The sequence below is a fragment of the Camelus bactrianus genome, chromosome 12 (genome assembly GCF_048773025.1).
Source record: "Camelus bactrianus isolate YW-2024 breed Bactrian camel chromosome 12, ASM4877302v1, whole genome shotgun sequence".
Taxonomy (NCBI): Eukaryota; Metazoa; Chordata; class Mammalia; order Artiodactyla; family Camelidae; genus Camelus; species Camelus bactrianus.
In genome coordinates, this window is record NC_133550.1 from 39,044,664 (window position 1) to 39,067,437 (window position 22,774).

Genomic DNA, 22,774 nt, shown 5'->3' on the forward strand with positions numbered 1-22,774 from the left:
CTGAAGGGCACAGCTGCACCTAACACCACCCCCTCCACACCAGCTTCAGCTGCAAGGCTTCTTGAGGCCAGGCTGTCTCTCACATTGATCTCAGCACATGGGAAACACTTATCTGGCTCCTGTCCTATGCTGAACTCAAGGACACTGAGACTATTTCACTCCCATCTGTGTAGAAACCCCACACAACCATCTGTCCTCTTACTCTTGAGTCACACTGGGCATGGGATAAACTCCAACGCTCACTACCTGTCCAGACTTTCAGATCCCTCAAATCCACCTGAGTTCTCTACTGAGTTCTTTGTGCCCTGTGACTTGGCTAAGGAGGATGACACAGAGCTTTTACTCCAGGAGTCTCTACCACTGAACTCTCTACTTACTCTCCCACATTCTTGTCCATCCCCTACTCCTTTGGGGTGGGAAAACCTGCTCCTGCAGATCATGTATTCTTCCATATCCCTTTTGCCATGCACCTAGAATCTCCGCTTTTCAACCTCAAAAGCCAAGAATTTGATACTTTTGTTCTCACAATGCTTTCCTGAAGCCATCGGTGATGACCAAAAGCTAGGTTAAGTGGGAGAAGGCTGTGGGTGAAAAAGAAAGACTGGGAAGAGAGCACAGTACGGATTTCTCCTGTGACATACATTAAGGATGACGAGTACATGAGTAGTGTAACTACTTGGAATTTATATATATGTAATAATTACATATACAATTTATATGTATATACATATGTATAAAACAATAAAGAGCATGCAGCAGTCTATGCACATTGTTTAGTTGTTTAATAAGAAGTATATATCATTGCTTTTATATAATCAGAAAAACCTAAATATTTAGAAAATGTATACATATACATTATACCTCCCTCATAGTATGGTTTGTGAGACCTGAATAAGATAAATTACCATGGAAATTTTCAGCGTTTTAAGATAAAAAGATAAAATTAGATAGAGACAGATATCTCCAAACTCTTCGAGTTCTATACATCAAATATGTAACAGCTTTTTGTATGTCAATCATTCCTCAATAAAGTGGCTTTTTAAAAATAAGTAGAGATAGATAAGAGATGGATAGATGGATGGATGGATGGACAAACAGATGAATATGGAGATAATAGACAGGTAAATATCTAGAAAGTTCACCAGTGTAATTGCCCATTTTTAAATCAGACGTAATACTGCCCAAGAATGGGAACTGACCAGGAAGACCTGTCCTGTTTTCTAAAATACCTGTGATTTCTCTTCATCCTTGGGAATTGGTCATGAGGCTCTTGACCTCCACTGCTTATCCCAGGGCCATCCCTGAACCTCACTATGCCTGATCCAAAGCTTCTCCTGATTTCCACTGTATCCTGCAGTCTCCCCCAACTCCAGTCCTTCCAATATCACACCTCAGAAGCTTAAGAAGAAGAGGGTAAGGGATGGCATTAAATGTCAGCAAGGGTTAGAGTAAGGTCAAATTTGAGCTGAAGGAGTCAGGTAAGAATGTCAAAATGTTCCCAGCCAACCAAGCCCAGGTCTCTTGAAGACCACCTGCAGTAGATGTTAATTTACTATTACTTTCCTAGGGCCACCATTACAAAGTACCAAAAACTGGGTAGTTTAATACAACAGAAATTTATTCTTTCACAGTTAAGGAGGCCAGAAGTCAGAAATCAAGATGTTAGCAGGGTTGATTCCTTCTGGAGGCTCTGAGGTAGAATCCATTCCATGCTGCTCTCTTAGCTTCTGGTGATTGCAGGCAATCCCTGATGTATGCTGGCCTATAGACTATCATTCCAGTCTCTGCCTTCATCTTCATATCACCTTCTTTTCTGTCTCTCTCTCTGACCACTCCTCTTTTTTTTTTTTTTAAGATTTTTATAGCTCACTCTTTTTTTAATTGTTTAATTATTTTTTAATTTAAAAAGTTTTAATACAATTTTAAATGTTACTTTCCATTTACAGTTATTACAAAATATTTGCTATATTCCTGTGTTGTACAATACATCCATGAGCCTATCTTACACCCAGTAGTTTTACTTGACCCATATATTGCCCCTCTCCTCCCCACTGGTAACCACTAGTTTGTTCTCTATATCTCTGAGTCTGGTTCTTTTTTGTTATAGTCACTAGTTTTGTATTTTTTAGACTCTACATAAAAGTGATATCATATAGAATTTGGATTTCTCTGTCTGATTTATTTCACTTAGCATAATGCCCTCCAACTCCATCCATGTTGCTGCAAATGGCAAATTTTGTTCTTTTTTATGGCTGAATAGTATTCGTGTGTGTGTGTGTGTGTGTGTGTGTGTGTGTGTGTGTGTGTGTATACCACATCTGTCTCCATTTATCTGTTGATGGAAACTTAGGTAGCTTCCATATCTTGGCTATTGTAAAGCTGCTATGAACATTGGAGTGCATGTATCTTTTCAAATTAGTGGTTTTGGCTTTTTCAGATACATACCCTGGAGTGGAATTGCTGGATCATACGGTAGTTCTATTTTTAGTTTTTTGAGTAACCTCCATAATGTTTTCCACAATAGTTAAACTAGTTTACATTCCCACTAATAGTGTACAAGGGTTTCTTTTTCTCCACTTCTTCTCCGACATTAGTTACTTGTGTTCTTTTTGACAATAGCCATTCTGACAGGTGTGAAGTAATACCTCATTGTAGTTTTGATTTGCATTTCCCTGTTGATTAGCGATGCTGAGCATCTTTTCATGTGTGTGTTGGCCATTTGCATTTCCTCTTTGGAAAAAATGTCTATTCAGTTCTTCTGCCCATTTTTAAATCAGGTTGTTTGTTTTTCTGATGTTGAGGTGTATGAGCTGTTTATATATGTTGGATATCAATCCCTTATCAATCATATCATTTGCAAAAATGCCTCCCATTCAGTATGATCTCTCCTCTTCTTAAAAGGACACCAGTCATTGGATTTAGGACCCACCCTAAATCCAATTTAGAATGATTTCATCTTGAGATCTTTATCTAATTACATCTGCAAAGGCCATGTTTCCAAATAAGGTGACATTCTAAAGTTCAGAGTGGACATGAATTTGGGGGAGACACTATGCAATTCATTATAATTACGATTCCTCTGTATTTGTCCTTCTTTGAGATGTTACTTACCCCCATACCTCTGCCTGATTCTCTTCCATGTGTTCAATTTCAGTTTAGTTGGTGACTCATATTTAAAGCACCTAGTTGAAAATTTTGGACAAAGGTACCTTAAATATATAAATGCAGGAAACAAAAAAGCATGAAATATGAGCTGAGAAAAACTTTTTCTGGCCCATGGAGCTTCAGAAACAGATTGACATTGTAGCTTATTCATAAGGCAGCCTTTTAGTGAACTAAGTCATCATGTTACTTCTGAATTTGCTGAATTTGAATTTTTTGAATGGGCCCCATCACATATTTTCCCATCCCTATGTTTTGACTTCCCTTGATTTCAAGATGATGGGAGTTGAGAGTTAGGTCATCCAGAGAGCAGGAATTGCCTCCCAACCCCCACCCCCTCTTTTTTAAACAAGTTAACCATAAATGTGCTTTTGTGTGTTTCAGCCATGTTCAGCATTTCATCTGTGCCACCTATGCTTCTTATGAAGCCCCTTCTCGCTATTTCCCTTCCCTGGCTGGTTACCAAATTACCTGTCGAAATGTGTCAGCAGCTTGCCAGAAAATAGAGTACAGGTCAGCGAAAAACTAAAAGAAATAAAAGACTAATGCTTGATTCTCAAGATGCAAATAGAGAGAGATTAATGGGGCAGCATAGTGCCTCACTGAGCGGCAGGTACACACCTGCCGCTCAGTGTGGAAGAGCCTTTCCCAACTTTGATGTTGCAATGAAAAGAAGATGACAGAATCTGGAAGCATTTTAAAGGTTAAGAAAGCATGTACTTTCAAAAAGTCTTTTCCTCTCCCAGCTCTAGTAGTTCAACAGTTTCGAAAGAAAGATTAGGAAACATCATGTAATTTTATGGCATTTTAATTGGCTAGCTCAGGCTTCTTCACATGGTGAAGCTGAAAAATACTGCAGCCATTTTTTGCATTTGATCACAAGGGCATCACCTAAATCGAAGTTATTACTTTTTTCTCTGCCTCTCTTCACCCCCAATTCTATTTTGATTGATCATGCATAGTAGAATCTGAGAAGTGTAAATACATGTAAGATTAATGACTATACCAGTAGTACTCTGTTAACCACTGATCCCACCTCTCAAACGTGTTGAAACTTATAAGCTTGGTTATCTTCTTTCTCCTGGTTATCGTCTATCTCCAGATAGTCTTATGTTCTTACTTAGAATTTCATGTCATCCTCTGATTCCTTTCTACATCCTGTGATTATCCAACCTGAATTGGTCACTTCATTTTATCTCAGGTCTCAAATGTGTCACCTACAACTGCTCACAAAGTGCAGATACTATGAAGTCTGTATTTATATGGCTTTAGTGAATTCTGTTCCTGTTTGGTATTCTATAAAATCTCCACATTCTGAACTTTCTGGAGATGTGAATTCTTCATGTGCTTGCTAAAGTGTCTGCAAATATCTCCTAGAAATTGATCTTTAAGACAACAGTGAGAGTAATTTAATGCACTTCCCCAGTTATAGGCTAAGTGTTGCTTTAAATATTTTCCCTTTTAAAACTTGATGATGTTTCTTTTCTTCACAATAATGTGTTTTGTAGCTATCGCATTTAGAATTAACAGCTCTGTACTTGCTGCCTTATCCATGGGTTTCACTGTTAAATATTTCATACCGCCTTCCATAAGGATTATATTGCCTGATGAGTGTGTCACAATGGAACTTGGTGGCTTTGAGTTTCAGAAGACCCTGCCTGCTCAGGCCTCTTTTTAACCTTATCTCCTATGACTCACCCCCTTGTTTGCTGACCTTCTGCCTCTCTTCATGGCCTTTGTACTCTTTGTTCCCTAAGACTGAAAGTTCTTGTCCCAACTCTTTGCATGACTGATTTTCTCTTATCTTTCAGATCTCAGTTTAAATGTCACCTCCTAGGAGAGATCTTTTCTTTTTTCTTTTTGGTTTAAACAGCTTTATTGAGAAAACAAATTATAATCCACAAATTCACCCGAAGTGTATAATACAATGTTTTTTTAGTATATTTGCAAGAGTTTTGTATCCATTGCCATAGTCTAACATTAGAACATTTTCATCACACTAGAAAGAAATCTTAGCAGCCACTCACCATTCCCCACCCTTCCCTCCAATCCTAGGCGACCACTAGTCAACCCTTGCCTCTATAGCTTTGTCTATTCTGAAAATTCCACATAAATGAAAGTATACAATATGTGGTCTCTTGTGACTGGCTTTTTTTCACATAGCATAACTCTTTTAAAGTTTATCTATGTTGTAGCATGTATCAGTACTTCATTCCTTTTTATGGCCATTGAATGTATATATACCACCTTTTGTTTCTCATTCATCAGTTGATGGACATTGAGGTTGTTTCTGCTTTCTGACTACTATGAATAATGCTTCTGTGAACATTCGTATACATGTTTTTGTGTGGATGTATGTTTCATTTCTCTTGTATAGATACCCACGAGTGGAATTGCTGGCTTGTATGGTAACTATTTTTAACTTTTAAGGAACTTGCTGACTGTTTTCCAAAAGAGATCTTTTCTGACCATCCATTTGAAAAAGCCCTCTTCTTCCCTTTCTGTTTCTCGAGTGATTACTTTATTTCTCCTCAGCATCAATCATAATCTGAAAGTAAATTTTCATTTACTGGGTCTGTGCAACTAGAATATGATCTCCATTATGGGAAGGAGCATATCTGTCCTGCTCACTGCTTCACCTTTAACATTTAATGTGTGCCTAGTATATAGTGACCGCTTAATAAATGTTTGTTGAATGATTGAATAGTGAGTGAACAGGACTTTGGGAAATATTTGTGTCAGACTATTGGGAGTAGGTGTTGGGAGGTGGGGAGGCAGGGACAGGTAAGATTTTAAGAGAGCCACCCATAGAAATTATAATTGAAAGTGTTGTAGTAGTTAGAATATGTTTTACTAAAAGTAGAGTGAGGATGCTTTGCTATAGCAAGTAACAGAAAAATACCATTAAAAATGGGAGATAGGAAGGGCTCTACATGCAGTATAATTTACAGCTCAGTGATGTCATCAAGGACCCAGGTTCTTTTTATATCTCCACTTGGCCATCCTTGGCGTCCTTTCTTCCAAGGTGGTTCCCGTGGTGGCTACCAGTGATATTAGCTACATGCTCCTTTTCATGTCTAGCAGGGGAAAAACTCATCTTTTCGATAGACTGTATGGCCTTTCTTTCTGTCTGTTTAGGCAGCTTAGTCACAGGCCCACCCTGAACCAAAAGGGATGCAAGGGAAAGCCCAGCACCTATGGGCTTAGACGACTTAGGATCTGCCCCTGTAAATGGGGTTGGTCTCTTAGGGATGAAGTGCTGAAGGAATAGGAATTTTCTAGGAAGTAAGGAAGGGATAGAGAATGGATGCTGGGTAGCCAGCCTACAGTGGAGCAGATGGAACTTGATTTGGGTCAGCAGCAATCTCTAAAGGTCTGATCCAATGGGAAAAGCAGAATTTCCAAAGCTGTGGTGATATTCAGTGAAGGAAATGAGGGAGGTATACGTGGGCCAGGGGCTGGCAAACTTTTTCTATAAAGGGCCAGATAGTAAATATTTTAGGCTTTGCAGGTCTTTCAGTCTCCATTGCAACTACTCAGCTCTACCACTGTAGTGTGAAAGCAGCCATAGTCAACACATAAACAAATGGGCATGGCTGTATTCTGATAAAATTTTGTTTACAAAACCAGGTAGCAGGCCATATTTGGCCTGTAGATTGTAGTTTGCCTTTTTCTGGCCTAGACTATGGATAATATCACATAATTATCCTCACAGTTGAGAAATGGATAATATCACATAATTATCCTGAGAAATCATGCTTTCTTGAAGTTGGATTGGCATTTTCATTCTAAGATATACCCTTATACAAGGATCCTGGTTGATTCTCCTCTACACTTGAAGGTTCAGTTTTTAGATACCCAGTATTTATTGAGCACCTGCTGTGTGTCAGGCTCATCTGCATTTCATTCTTTATCTAATTGCTCTATTGCTGCTTTGAAGATTTTCTCTTTGTCATTGGTTTTGATGTATGTAAGTGTGGATCTCTTTGAAATTATCCTACTTGGAATTTGTTGAACTTCTTGGATGTGTAGATTAATATTTTTCAACAAATTTGAGACTTTTTACGCCATTATTTCTTTAAATTTTTCCATCCATTTTTCTCTACTCCTGGTACTCCCAATAGGTATATGTATGTTGGTATGGCTTAATGGTGTCCATAGGACTCACAGATTCTGTTTGTCTTCACTTTTTTTTCTTTCTGTTCTGTGGACTGGATAGTCTCTATTGAGCTATCTTCAAGTTTATTGATTCTTTATTTTGCTAGCTCAAATTAACTGTTGAGTGCCCCTAGTAAAGCTTTTATTTCCATTATTGTACTTTTCAATTCCAGAATATCCATTTAGTTTTTTTTTCTTTAATTTCTGTTTCTTTTTGATATTCCCTATTTGAATACATCATTATCATATTTTATTTTAATTTTTAAATGTTTTCCTTTAGTTTTTTAAAACATATTTATAATAGCTGCTTTGAAACCTGTTTGTTAAGTCCAACATCTGGGCCCCATAAAGACAGCTTCTATCTCAGGTTTTGAGGGGGTTTTTTGTGTGTATAGGTCACATTTTCCTTTTTATTTACATGTTGTAATTTTTTACTGAAAACTAGACATTTTAGATAATATATTTTAATGACTTCAGTTCTGATCCCCTCCAATTCCAAAAGTATATCTTGTCTAGTTTTGTCTCTCATAAATAACCTTATTTAGTGATGTAATGTGTAGCTCACCCAGACAAAAATAATCCACTTTAAGACAGAATTCCCTTATGGGAGGTAGTTTTTCCTAGTGTTGGCACCTCAATCTTGACTCTAATAGTCTGGAAGGGTCCATCTAAAAGAGGCACCAATATGTAATGACAACTGGGACAGTGTAGAGATAAAGAATTGGTTGAGAAAGTCTAAGCCTGTAGGGTACAGTGATAAATTCCATATAATCCTCTACAATATACTGATATAAAGTAAACTGCTGGGATGTTCTGGGGCATCTGAGATCAGTGTTTGGTTTTACCTAACTAAGAAAGTGAAAGCATCTAACTGGCAGAACTGAGGGCTGAGTTCAGTGCAGGCTGGATCCTACTGTACTGGACTCTGGAGTACCAGACTCTGCTGAGGTATCCACTTCTTCTTCATGTCCTTATAAGTGGGTCTAAGTCTTTGCTGAAGTATCATTTATTAATGTTGAATTCTTATTCATTGACTCCTATGTGCGCCTTCACTTTCTACCCATTTACTGTAAACGCTGGCTCTGGTTAAGCATTGCTGAAGCTCTCTGTAATTCTACCCAGAGAATTTACTGTTTACAGATTCTCAATGAGAAAGCCATGTAGAAGTGAGGATATATTGATGTTTTTATATTTTTTAATAAGAGTAATTCCTGCACATGGCAAAAATTTTCTTGGAAAATTTTTCATCATTTCCAAGTAAAATTACAATTGTATTACAGTTTAAAATTTCCCTTTCTTTCAACCTCTTATTCCCTTCTGCCAGTATATCCACAGCAAAGAGTATTTTGTGTATTCTTCAAAATATAGTGGAGTTCACATCAACATACACATTGACATATACACATTTACTTACTTTTCTCTCTTTGTATGCCAGGTAGTTAAGTTTCTCTTGAAAAAAGTACTTCTTGTCCTGAAGTCTGAGCTAAAAATAGAGTCCTCTTTTGTGAAGTCCTATTTTAATTCTATTGCCACACCATTAACACATCCTCAGAAAGGGAGCTCAGTGGACAGATAACTGATAACCAATAAATAAAATGTGGTCTATCCATACAAAACAACATGAAGTGCTGATACATGTTACAACATGGACTAACCTTGAAGGCATTATGCTAAGTGAAATCAGTCATAAAAGACTAGTATGACTTATATAATTCCATGTATATGAAATGTACAAAACAGGCAAATGTATATAGACAGAAAGTAGATAAGTGGTTGCCAGGGGGCCAAGGGGAGGGATGACTGGGAACCACTGCTAATGGGCATGTGGTTTCTTTTGGGGGTGATGAAAATGTTCTAAAATTGATTGTGGTGATAGTTGCACAATTCTGTAAATATACTAGAAATCATTTAATTATACACTTTAAATAGTGAATAATATGACAAATGAATTAAATCTCATCAAAGCAGTTTTATAAGAAAGAGACAGTGCTCAAAATATTAATATAGAATTTACTGTCCTATATTGTATGGTTAAAGTGTATGTCATTATTTCCCTTTTGCCTACAATTGGACCTAAACCTGGTATTCTCTGTTCACAACAATTTTATGAAATAGTTTAAAAAACTCCCCTTGTCATTTAAATAATATTAAAGTAAAAATAAAACCTGTAAATTAGAAATAATAGTGGTTCGATGTGGACAGTAGATGCAAAGTTGGGCCACATGATTTGTGAGATCTCTTTTAGGACTAGCTTACAGACAGACTTACAGATTTACAAATCAGCAAGATTAGAACTGAAATAAAAGTACATCCCAAATCTTCACTTTCTGGGTAGAAGCCAGAATGTTCAGTGCCCTTCTCAGACTTTAATATTGCCCAACAGTGAAGTTTATACTGGGAAATTGTCACCTTAATTATCTGTTACATGAAATGAAATGCCCAAGATTTGTTATATCTGTGAAACAAATAGGAGATGATTTCCCCCCACTTGCCCCTCTGGAGTTGTTGCTTTCCTCATCCTGTCCCTGTCTTCTTCGATAATAGTAAATAAGTAGATGAATACAACACCTCTGTTGATGATATTTTGGGAACTTCCCAGAAGCCCAAAACACTATGCCTCATGGCTAAGTCCTGCCCTTGTGTAATTTCATCCTGGGCACCACAGATCATTTTTTGGTAGAGGGTACTGTCTGCTTTCAGCAGAACTGAAGGCTCTGAAAAAGAAGGCAAAAAGAAACCAAAAAAGCTGCCTCCAAAGGGAATTCATTATTTAACTGTCAGTGACCATTTAAACCAATCCCGCTTTTGTGCATCTGTCATCCCACTAAAGGAGAGTCTTGGTAAGAAGGCTCAGCAACTCACACCAGCAGGAAGATGAATAAAAGAGGAGCATGGACTGGGAGCCCTGTGTAAGACATCCAGTGTGTAGGGAGATACAGTGCCAGCAGAGAGACAGCTGCTTTAGCTAGAGCTTCTCCTGCAGTGCTGATGGATGAATAGGGTCTTCCCTGAGGCTCCTCACAGGAATTAAAACAGCTCAAGGCTGCGCTGCCCAGGGTGAGTGAGAGGGTAGCCTGTTCAAGAAAGGAATATGCTCTAGGTTTCCAAGGCTTGGGGCCTCTATTTCCATTTTTCTCATTAGTTTGGCTGCTTTACTCCTCCAGCCCGTCTGTCAGACTGGGGGATCTTCAGTTAAGCCAAAATCACCCCTTTTATACTGTGAACTATTCCTATATTTTCATTAAATGGTGAGTCCCTCAATTGAACTTTATATTAGGCTGTGGATATTTTATTAACTAACATTCTTCAGCCTCTATTTTCTTACCTGGGAAATGGGGTCCATAATATTGATGGAACTGTGAGGACGTAATAATAAAAGCTATACTTTCAAAGAACTTACAAGGTGCCTGGCTCTGTTCTAGGTGTTTTATGCGTATTTACTCACTTAGTTCTCACAACAGCTCTGTGAGTTGGATGCTGCTGTTATCATTTTAAGATAAGGAAACTGAGCCAAAGAAAGATTAAGAAATAGGTCCAAGTTCACACAATTAGGATATGGAAGAGCCTGGTTCAATACCATAAACAGTCTGGCTCCTGAAGTAGGGTTCCTTCTGCATATATGCCCAGGAGTGGGATTCCTGGGTCATACAGTAAGTCTATTCCTAGTCTTTTGAGGAATCTCCATACTGTTTTCCACAGTGGCTGCACTAAACTACATTCCCATCAGCAGTGTAGGAGGGTTCCCCTTTCTCCACAGCCACTCCAGCATTTGTCATTTGTGGATTTTTCAATGATGGCCATTCTGACTGGTGTGAGGTGATACCTCATTGTAGTTTTGATCTGCATTTCTCTGATAATTAGTGATATTGAGCGTTTTTTCATGTGCCTATTGATCACTTGTATGTCTTCCTTGGAGAATTGCTTGTTTAGGTCTTTTGCCCATTTTTGGATTGGGTTGTTTGGTTGTTTCTTATTAAGTCTTATGAGCTGCTTATATATTCTGGAGATCAAGCCTTTGTCGATTTCATTTGCAAAGATTTTCTCCCATTCCATAGGTTGTCTTTTTGTTTTGCTTATGGTTTCCTTTGCTGTGCAGAAGCTTGTAAGTTTCATTAGGTCCCATTTGTTTATTCTTTCTTTTATTTCCATTGCTTGAGTAGACTGTTCTCCCCAGTGTTGATAGCAGCACTATTTACAATAGCCAAGACATGGAGACAGCCTGAATGTCCATCAACAGATGTCTGGATAAAGAAGATGTGGTATACTTATACAATGGAATACTACTCAGCCATAGAAACTGACAACATAACGCCATTTGCAGCAACATGGATGCTCCTGGAGAATGTTATTCTAAGTGAAGTAAGCCAGAAAGAGAAAGAAAAATACCATATAATATTGCTCATATGTGGAATCTAAAAACAAACAAACAAACAAAGCATAAATACAAAACAGAAATAGACTCATAGACATAGAATACAAACTTGTGGTTGCCAAGGGGTGGGGGGTGGGAAGGGATAGACTGGGATTTCAAAATTGTAGAATAGATAAACAAGATTATACTGTATAGCACAGAGAAATATATACAAGATCTTATGGTAGCTCATGGAGAAAAAAATGTGACAATGAATATATATATGTTCATGTATAACTGAAAAATTCTGCTCTACACTAGAATTTGATACAACATTGTAAAATGATTATAAATCAATAAAAAATGTTAAAAAAAAAAACAGTCTGGCTCTAGAGTGTTTGTAACCATTAAGCAACACTGCCTGTTAAAAGCACGTATTTGAGGCTTGGCATGTAAGTAGGTTCCCAATGAATGTAATCTATGAAAATAATTATTATCAGAAGCCTGAAAATGTCCTGAGTGTAATGAGAGCATGTCACTCTGGGCATCCCTAGCTGCCTAAGTTTCTAAACAGTGTCTTGCATCTAATAATTATCTAGTATGGAAAGCACAACCACTCAAAACCTATGGGACACAGCAAAGGCTGTGCTAAGAGGGAAGTTTATAGCGATACAGGCCTTCCTCAAAAAAGAAGAACAATCTCAAATAAACAATTTAACCCACCACCTGAATGAATTAGAAAAAGAAGAACAAAAAGCCCCAAAAAGCAGCAGAAGGAAGGAAATAATAAAGATCAGAGAGGAATTAAATACAATAGAGATTAACAAGACCATAGAAAAAATCAACCAAACCAAAAGCTGGTTTTTTGAAAAAGTAAATAAAATCGACAAACCTCTGGCCAAACTCACAAAGAAGAAAAAAGAGAGCACAAATTAGCAAAATAAGAAAGGAAAATGGAGAAATTACAACAAACAAATTAGAAATACAGAATATCATACGAGAATATTATGAAAAACTGTATGGAACCAAACTGGATAACCTAGAGGAGATGGACAAGTTTCTGGAAACATACTGTCCACCAAGATGAATCAAGAAGAATCTGAACACTTGAACAATCCGATCACTAGAAAGGAAATAGATATAGCAATTAAAAACCTCCCTACAAATAAAAGTCCAGGACCAGACGGCTTCACTGGGGAATTCTACCAAACATACAAAGAAGAACTCATACCAGTCCTTCTCAAACTCTTCCAGACGATTGAAAAGGAGGGAATACTCCCAAACTCATTCTATGAAGCCACCATCACCCTGATACCAAAACCAGGCAAAGACACTACAAAAAAAGAGAATTATAGGCCAATATCACTGATGAACATAGACGCCAAAATCCTCACCAACATTTTAGCAAATAGAATCCAACAACACATAAAAAAGATTATACATCACGACCAAGTGGGGTTCATCCCAGGGACACAAGGCTGGTTCAACATACGCAAATCAATCAATGTAATACATCACATCAACAAGAGAAAGGACAAAAACCACATGATCATCTCAATCGATGCAGAAAAAGCATTTGATAAAATTCAACACCCATTTATGATAAAAACTCTCGCCAAAGTGGGTATAGAGGGAACATATCTCAACATAATAAAAGCTATATATGACAAACCTACAGCCAGCATAGTACTCAACGGTGAAAAACTCAAAAGCTTCCCACTAAAATCTGGGACAAGACAAGGATGCCCACTATCACCACTCCTATTCAACATAGTCCTGGAAGTCCTAGCCACAGCAGTCAGGCAAGAGAAAGAAATAAAAGGGATCCAAATTGGAAAAGAAGAGGTAAAAGTGTCATTATATGCTGACGACATGTTACTATATATAGAAAACCCTAAAAGGTCCACACAAAAGCTACTAGAGCTGATTGAAGAATTCAGCAAGGTAGCAGGTTACAAAATTAACGTTCAAAAATCAGTTGCATTTCTTTACACTAACGATAAATCAACAGAAGAAGAAAGTAAAGAAACAATCCCCTTTAAAATAGCACCCAAAGTAATAAAATATCTGGGAATAAATCTAACCAAGGAGGTGAAAGAATTATACACAGAAAACTATAAACCATTGATGAAGGAAATTAAAGAAGACTCTAAAAAATGGAAAGATATTCCATGCTCTTGGATTGGAAGAATCAATATTGTTAAAATGGTCACACTGCCCAAGGCAATCTACAGATTTAATGCAATCCCTATCCAATTACCCAGGACATATTTCACAGAACTAGAAAAAATCATAATAAAATTCATATGGAACCATCAAAGACCTAGAATTGCCAAAGCATTACTGAAGAGAAAGAAAGAGGCTGGAGGAATAACTCTCCCAGACTTCAGACAATACTATAGAGCTACAGTCATCAAGACAGCATGGTATTGGTACCAAAACAGACATATAGACCAATGGAACAGAATAGAGAGCCCAGAAATGAACCCACAAACTTTTGGTCAACTCATCTTTGACAAAGGAGGCAAGAATATACATTGGAATAAAGACAGTCTCTTCAGCAAATGGTGTTGGGAAAACTGGACAGCAGCATGTAAAACAATGAAGCTAGAACACTCCCTTACACCATATACAAAAATCAACTCAAAATGGATTAAAGACTTAAACATAAGACAAGATACAATAAACCTCCTAGAGGAAAACATAGGCAAAACATTATCTGACATACATTTAAAAAATTTTCTCCTAGAAGAAATAAAAGCAAGAATAAACAAATGGGACCTAATGAAACTTACAAGCTTCTGCACAGCAAAGGAAACCAGAAATAAAACAAGAAGAAAACCTACGGAATGGGAGAAAATTTTTGCAAGTGAAACCGACAAAGGCTTGATCTCCAGAATATATAAGCAGCTCATACGACTCAATAAGAAAAAAATAAACAACCCAATCCAAAATGGGCAGAAGACCTAAACAAGCAATTCTCCAAGGAAGACATACAAATGATCAAAAAGCACATGAAAAAATGCTCAATATCACTAATTATCAGAGAAATGAAAATCAAAACTACAATGAGGTATCACCTCACACCAGTCAGAATGGCCGTCATTCAAAAATCCACAAATGACAAATGCTGGAGAGGCTGTGGAGAAAGGGGAACCCTCCTACACTGCTGGTGGGAATGCAGTTTGGTGCAGCCACTGTGGAAAACAGTGTGGAGATTCCTCAAAAGACTAGGAATAGACTTACCATATGACCCAGGAATCCCACTCCTGGGCTTGTATCCAGAAGGAAATCTACTTCAGGATGACACCTGCACCCCAATGTTCATAGCAGCACTATTTACAATAGCCAAAACATGGAAACAGCCTAAATGTCCATCAACAGGTGACTGGATAAAGAAGAGGTGGTATATTTATACAATGGAATACTACTCGGCCATAAAAACCGACAACATAATGCCATTTGCAGCAACATGGATGCTCCTGGAGAATGTCATTCTAAGTGAAGTAAGCCAGAAAGAGAAAGAAAAATACCATAAGAGATCACTCATACGTGGAATCTAAAAAACAAAAACAAAAACAAACAAACAAACAAAAACAAAGCATAAATACAGGACAGAAAGAGACTCACAGACAGAGAATACAGACTTGTGGTTACCAGGGGGGTGGAGGGTGGGAAGGGATAGACTGGGATTTCAAAATTGTAGAATAGACTACACTGTATAGCACAGGGAAATATACACAAAATGTTATGATAACTCAGAGAGAAAAAAATGTGACAATGAGTGTGTATATGTCCATGAATGACTGAAAAATTGTGCTGAACACTGGAATTTGACACAACATTGTAAAATGATTATAAATCAATAAAAAATGTTAAAAAAGAAAAGAAAAGAAAAAAATATAAATACAAAATGCCATGAAGAAGGTGCTGGGCATAATACACTCAAAGGATTGAAAGAAAGCAGTGTGTCTAGAATCTAGAGTGGTGCAAATAAGGCTGGAGTGATTGGCAGGTAGGGGCCCGATGTGCAGGTCTTCCTATGCTGCATCATGAATTTTATCTTACGAGTGAAAAGTCGTACGAGGGTAATAACAAAGCAAAGAGGTGACATGATCAAACAAACTGTAAGGAACCAAAGTCAATGATGGAGACCAGTTAAGAGAAGTACAAGAGAGAATATGGCAGCTTGGACTAAGGCAAGGGTGAGAGAGATAGAGACATATGTGTGGATTCAAGAATCATCTAGATTTCCGTAGATGGAATTTGTGTGGTAAAGGAAGATGTTGATTTTATGTTCCCTATACTTTGCATGTCTACTAATGCAACCTAGCATTTCATTAGCTTTTCTACATCAGTAGCATCACACTGTGTGTTCACATCTAAATCATCTTAGTGTCTTCTCCCTTCTCAGCACAGTGCCTGGCACAGAGAGGGAACTTAATGAAAGTCTAAATTGCTTTGACAAAATGTATTCAATTAAACAAATACATACTAGATAATTTTTTTAACATTTTTTATTGATTTATAATCATTTTACAATGTTGTGTCAAATTCCAGTGTTCAGCACAATTTTTCAGTCATTCATGGACATATACACACTCATTGTCACATTTTTTTCTCTCTGAGTTATCATAACATTTTGTGTATATTTCCCTGTGCTATACAGTGTAGTCTATTCTACAATTTTGAAATCCCAGTCTATCCCTTCCCACCCTCCACCCCCCTGGTAACCACAAGTCTGTATTCTCTGTCTGTGAGTCTCTTTCTGTCCTGTATTTATGCTTTGTTTTTGTTTGTTTGTTTGTTTTTGTTTTTGTTTTTTAGATTCCACGTATGAGTGATCTCTTATGGTATTTTTCTTTCTCTTTCTGGCTTACTTCACTTAGAATGACATTCTCCAGGAGCATCCATGTTGCTGCAAATGGCATTATGTTGTCGGTTTTTATGGCCGAGTAGTACTCCATTGTATAAATATACCACCTCTTCTTTATCCAGTCACCTGTTGATGGACATTTAGGCTGTTTCCATGTTTTGGCTATTGTAAATAGTGCTGCTATGAACATTGGGGTGCAGGTGTCATCCTGAAGTAGATTTCCTTCTGGATACAAGCCCAGGAATGGGATTCCTGGGTCATATGGTAAGTCTATTCCTAGTCTTTTGAGGAATCTCCACACTGTTTTCCACAGTGGCTGCACCAAACTGCATTCCCACCAGCAGTGTAGGAGGGTTCCCCTTTCTCCACAGCCTCTCCAGCATTTGTCATTTGTGGATTTTTGAATGACGGCCATTCTGACTGGTGTGAGGTGATACCTCATTGTAGTTTTGATTTTCATTTCTCTGATAATTAGTGATATTGAGCATTTTTTCATGTGCTTTTTGATCATTTGTATGTCTTCCTTGGAGAATTGCTTGTTTAGGTCTTCTGCCCATTTTGGATTGGGTTGTTTATTTTTTTCTTATTGAGTCGTATGAGCTGCTTATATATTCTGGAGATCAAGCCTTTGTCGGTTTCACTTGCAAAAATTTTCTCCCATTCCGTAGGTTTTCTTCTTGTTTTATTTCTGGTTTCCTTTGCTGTGCAGAAGCTTGTAAGTTTCATTAGGTCCCATTTGTTTATTCTTGCTTTTATTTCTTCTAGGAGAAAATTTTTTAAATGTATGTCAGATAATGTTTTGCCTATGTTTTCCTCTAGGAGGTTTATTGTATCTTGTCTTATGTTTAAGTCTTTAATCCATTTTGAGTTGATTTTTGTATATGGTGTAAGGGAGTGTTCTAGCTTCATTGTTTTACATGCTGCTGTCCAGTTTTCCCAACACCATTTGCTGAAGAGACTGTCTTTATTCCAATGTATATTCTTGCCTCCTTTGTCAAAGATGAGTTGACCAAAAGTTTGTGGGTTCATTTCTGGGCTCTCTATTCTGTTCCATTGGTCTATATGTCTGTTTTGGTACCAATACCATGCTGTCTTGATGACTGTAGCTCTATAGTATTGTCTGAAGTCTGGGAGAGTTATTCCTCCAGCCTCTTTCTTTCTCTTCAGTAATGCTTTGGCAATTCTAGGTCTTTGATGGTTCCATATGAATTTTATTATGATTTTTTCTAGTTCTGTGAAATATGTCCTGGGTAATTGGATAGGGATTGCATTAAATCTGTAGATTGCCTTGGGCAGTGTGACCATTTTAACAATATTGATTCTTCCAATCCAAGAGCATGGAATATCTTTCCATTTTTTAGAGTCTTCTTTAATTTCCTTCATCAATGGTTTATAGTTTTCTGTGTATAATTCTTTCACCTCCTTGGTTAGATTTATTCCCAGATATTTTATTACTTTGGGTGCTATTTTAAAGGGGATTGTTTCTTTACTTTCTTCTTCTGTTGATTTATCGTTAGTGTAAAGAAATGCAACTGATTTTTGAACGTTAATTTTGTAACCTGCTACCTTGCTGAATTCTTCAATCAGCTCTAGTAGCTTTTGTGTGGACCTTTTAGGGTTTTCTATATATAGTAACATGTCGTCAGCATATAATGACACTTTTACCTCTTCTTTTCCAATTTGGATCCCTTTTATTTCTTTCTCTTGCCTGACTGCTGTGGCTAGGACTTCCAGGACTATGTTGAATAGGAGTGGTGATAGTGGGCATCCTTGTCTTGTCCCAGATTTTAGTGGGAAGCTTTTGAGTTTTTCACCGTTGAGTACTATGCTGGCTGTAGGTTTGTCATATATAGCTTTTATTATGTTGAGATATGTTCCCTCTATACCCACTTTGGCGAGAGTTTTTATCATAAATGGGTGTTGAATTTTATCAAATGCTTTTTCTGCATCGATTGAGATGATCATGTGGTTTTTGTCCTTTCTCTTGTTGATGTGATGTATTACATTGATTGATTTGCGTATGTTGAACCAGCCTTGTGTCCCTGGGATGAACCCCACTTGGTCGTGATGTATAATCTTTTTTATGTGTTGTTGGATTGTATATATTTTTGCATCCATTTAAAACACAGTGCTGGGTCAAATGTCCGTCCCTGATTCAATCAGCTGCAACCAGGGCAGCAGGGCCACATAGTATGATAATCATGGTTGGCAGAGCCCATTCCCATGACTCTCTAGATGGGGAGTGGTGAGTGGGGTGTGTCTCAGAGAAGGGAAATCTTGATCAGCCAATAGGTATATACCAACCTTCCCTTCAAGGAGGATATTCAGGCTTGGAGACTATCCACCAGGAATGTGATAGAATGGAGTTCTGTCCTCTTAAAAGCCTTGGCCAAATTCATGAGTCCATGAATTTTTCTTGTTCTAAATGAGTCATGTTTCTTTCTTTTTCACAGCCAAGTAATATCAGTGATGTTTAATCAGGATGGAGGTATGGTGATCAGCAAAAAAGGAAATATTATAAGGGAATGGATGTGGCCTTCAAAGGGAAAACTTGATCCAGTCGAAATTTGGGTAATTCTTTTTTACAATTTGTTATTTTTCTGATCATTTCTTATGCTATAACAATAATTTGCTTTGAGTTTCTAAAATATACTATTGGGGGAAGGAGGATTGAGAGGACTGAACTATTCAGTTTAGCTGTCTACACTAGCCAATTGATCTGCTAAAAGTTTATTTGAGCTCTTCACTTCACTTGGCACTTCTCTTGGTCCTTTCTTGATGAATTTATCTTTGCTAAGCAGCAGTAACTTTCAACAGTAGTTTTTAAAAATTATTATCAGAAAACATTTTTGCCTACTATCAAAACATTTTAAAAATAGGAAAGTATACAATGTTCAAAGTGAAAGTCTCCTGCTCCTTAATCTCACTCTGCAGAAATTACCTCTGTTAATCGCTCGGTGTGTACCTCTGTAGATCAAAGATCAGAAATTCAGATATGTAAGAGTGAGCCAGCCAAGTAGGAACTTCGGTGAACTGGAAAGTGTGTCCCACCTGCGGCTGCAGCCTCTATGCAGGGCAGAAGGCTGTTGCCACATGGGAATATGGGCCTAGGCTTGCTATCTTTTATAGTTTTTTAAAAAGCCATGAATTCAGGTTTTTGGTGAAATATTCTGATATTTAAAAGTTGGCAACAGTTCAAAGTCTGAGAGGACTAAACCAAACATTTCTAAGCTATCAGGCTGTAACCTCTGTGCTAGACATTCTCTATTCACATATAGTTACTTGTGTGTGTGTGTGTGTGTGTGTGTGTTTGTGTGTGTGTGTATGGACTGCCCTTAGTATCCAGGGCCATTGCATATGGCTGTACAGGTGTACAGGCAGTGCACTGCACAACCAACCTTAGGGGCACCACAGATATATAGAGCTGTACTGTCCGGTATGGCAGCCACAGCCACCCGTGGTTATGAAATCCCTGAAATATGCAGTGAGTGTAAATTACACACTAGATTTCAAAGATTTAGTACAAAAAAGAGAACATAAAATATCTTATTAATCATTTTTATATCAGCTACATGTTTAATGTTAATTTTTAGATATACTTAATTACGACATGTTATTAACATTAATTTCACCTGCCTTTTACTCTTTTTAATGCAACTACTAGAAAATTTAAAATTACTAATGTGGCTCAAATTTGTGGCTCATGTTATATTTCTACAGAACAGGCTATCTTATAGAGAGTACACACAATTGACAGAATCATCCATGGTGGCTGTACATCTTACATATACTATTTAGATGGCTATTTTAAAGAGGTACCACTTAGCTCTGCAGGGTTAGAGACGTAAAGAGTACATAAAGAAACTGTACCAGGTAAGCCTGAATGTGCAATTTCCAGACACTCAGGAATAATGGTTTCCTCACCCTTTATCTAAAAAAGTCAGAGACCCTATGGGGTTGATTATACAATTCAGATTACCTCAGCTGGCAGCCTTCAGGGAGCAAAGAGTTTAACTTGTAACCAAACAAAAGTCCTCCCATGCTTAGAGCAGCTGACTTAATTAGGACACTTTATAGCAAGCCTTTTAAATATGCTCTACAAATCTGAAGATGTTCACCTTAGTTTTGAGAAGATGTTCATTTATCATTACTTTTCTATTCTCATTTATAAAATACCTTCAGCTTTAATAAGTTTCACAATAATATTAAGGCTTGTAAAATTTGTAAGCACTTGGCAGCCATAAATGACTTTTCTCAAAATCAAGGAAATCAGATGTTATCAACTATATTTTACAGGAGAGACCATCTGTGTCTCAGGGCTAGAATTAGGGCTCAGAAGTACATGTAAACTGACCCAGAATTTTCCTAATCAAAAAATGAATCTTTCTTTATAAGACATAATTACATTAATTGCAAATAGTTTCTCCCCGCTCCTCTTCCTTCCCTCAATAAATCATAGCAACAAATGTATTGGCAGCACAAAACCTAAAGCCCATTCCTGACTTAATGGAATTAGACTGAAGCTGTCTGTGAACGTCAATCTGGAATTTTCTTCCATGCACCATATAAATGTCTATGATTTCCAACTGAATTATGAACATGATAATTCTGTGCAGGATGTGACAATCCTTTCTCTAACCCCCAGGTGAATAAGTTCATTACTGTGAAGATTGCTGGGCGCTTTGCCATCACCTTGGTCTACAAATGGCATCCCCAAAGTATAAGGTTATCTCTGGCACCTGTAAAATGCAAGCCTTTTCCTCCACAGCTACCTGAGGCGGTAGGTCCAGCAGTTTCTTTAATCATCTTCATGCCACCACCTCAGCACAGACCAGAGCAGGAACAATGTTGACTGAATTTAGATTCTTTTAATATTGCCTGGTGATTTTCTATAATAAAGATGCTGAAGTCTTGCCTAGTTAAAAATCCTATCATGACTGTTTATTGACCTTACCTGAGAAATAACTGAAAGGTTGGAATGAGGAGAGGTTAAAAGATAAAGGTAGAGTTGGGAGAAAATTGAACACTTAGTTTCTTCTAAGGCCTTGATTCCTAAGCTTTGGAGAATTAATTTCCAGTGTCCTAATGGGCTGAATTGTTTGCATTTATATAATCTGTGATTTCTTAAAAATGGTGTGAAGTTCATATACTGTTTTTTAACTAAATTAAAATTAATCAAGGTTACTTTTTTAAAAGCTTAAGTAATATTCCAAAGGAATCTGGAGATGTTAAAGCATTGTTAAAACTATAGCTCAGAATAATTTATCTTAACCACTTCACTCTTGCACAAAACCTCTGTTGAGGAATTTTAGGCTAAAGCTTTTGTTTGTCAAGAGGTGAGATGCTAAAACATTAGTATCTCTAATTTCATGTAGTTAAGCAGTGAGCTAGCTTGGTTGATTATGATCATACCCTTGAAGCTTTTAAAATTTTGAGTGCCTTTATATGAATGGTACACATATTACAGAAGGTGTTTGAACACATGTAAAAGATCTTTATATTCAGGGACAGGAATCAAAACTGTGTTACTTTTTAGAATTACCATGGATATTTCACATATGCTGAAGTTATATAATCTTTGCCATCAATAGTGCCTTTATGTCAAGCTATCTTGCCTCCCTGGGTTTTTATGAGCCATGTCATCTGAAATCTCTCTCAGCCATTCCCTGATGTCAGTCCTATACCCAGTGAAGCCAGGGAGCTGCTATTCAAGGTCTACAAAATAAAGTGCGAGCAAATGAAATGCACAACACAGGACAAAGATGTAAGTACAAAATAATCACTATGTATTTTAGTTTTCATGTTATTCTAGAGTTATTTTTCTCTTCTGACATAGACTGGACTTGTTTTAGAAAAAGAGCCAAAGAGTCAAGTCATTGAACACAGGCCCATTTATCTGGAGGAGCATATGCTGACTTTTATTTTTTTGTATTTGTCTTAAAAAAAAAATCTTACCTATTTTTAAGTGTACAGTTCAGTGACATAAGTACATTCACATTGTTGTGCAACTGTCAAAATCCATCTCCAGAACTTTTTCATTTTGCAAAACTAAAACTCGGTACCCCTAAACAACAATTCCCATTTCCCCTCTTTCCCAGCCTCTGGCAACTGCCATTCAGCTCTCAATCACCATGAACTGACTACGCTAGGTACCTAATATAAGTGGACTCATGCAGTATTTATCCTTTTATAACTGGCTAATTTCACTTAGCATAATGTCCTCAAAG

The 22,774-nt window shown here is 37.3% G+C and overlaps 1 protein-coding gene across 1 annotated transcript in view; it reads left to right on the plus strand.

Moving 5' to 3' along the window:
* LOC123618996 (uncharacterized) overlaps positions 1 to 21,327 on the plus strand; it is a 52,831-nt gene extending 31,504 nt beyond the window's left edge. Inside the window, exons 8-9 of the mRNA XM_074375264.1 lie at positions 19,001 to 19,118; positions 21,193 to 21,327. The gene's annotated coding sequence lies outside the window, so the exon portion shown is untranslated. The remainder of the gene's footprint in view (positions 1 to 19,000; positions 19,119 to 21,192) is intronic.
* The last annotated feature ends 1,447 nt before the right edge of the window (positions 21,328 to 22,774 follow it).